Source organism: Bison bison, unplaced genomic scaffold (genome assembly GCF_000754665.1).
Source record: "Bison bison bison isolate TAMUID 2011002044 unplaced genomic scaffold, Bison_UMD1.0 scf7180017864289, whole genome shotgun sequence".
NCBI lineage: Eukaryota > Metazoa > Chordata > Mammalia > Artiodactyla > Bovidae > Bison > Bison bison.
In genome coordinates, this window is record NW_011494861.1 from 2,917,904 (window position 1) to 2,918,362 (window position 459).

General features: G+C 68.2%; 1 protein-coding gene across 1 annotated transcript in view; it reads left to right on the forward strand.

Moving 5' to 3' along the window:
• The window catches only part of CASZ1 (castor zinc finger 1), a 145,571-nt gene that overhangs the window by 823 nt on the left and 144,289 nt on the right, over window positions 1–459 (forward strand). The window lies entirely within an intron of this gene.

Below are 459 nucleotides of genomic sequence, written 5' to 3' on the forward strand. Positions count from 1 at the left end.
ACCGACTCTTGTGCCCCAATACTGGGGTGTAAATGCTACCGGCAGAGGTAGGCAGTGTTCACTGTGGGGTGCCAAGGGGTGCCTCCTGGTTGGAAAACGAAGGCGAGAGGTTGCTTGGCTGGGGGGGAACGGCGCCCCCGTTTTCATTTGTGCCTGGGAAGTTTGTCTCAAGTGCGCTGCTCCGGGCGAGGCAAGTGGCGCTCCTCACTGCCCCCCCACCCCCACCCCAGCCTCCCCGGGCGCAGGGCTGGCATGGCTGGGCACAGGGAGCCGGGGCGCCGGCTCAGGGCCGTGTGACTGTCGGCCGGAGCCCGCCTGGGTCCCGGGAAAAGTTCGGGGGAGTTGCCGCGGTTGTCGTGTGCGCTGGAAGAGAAGTTGCGTCCGGAGACTTGGGACGCCGGGCTGGCGGGCCGGTGGGCGGGTGGAGCCGTGAACTCCTAGGAGGCTCGGGCGAGGGGG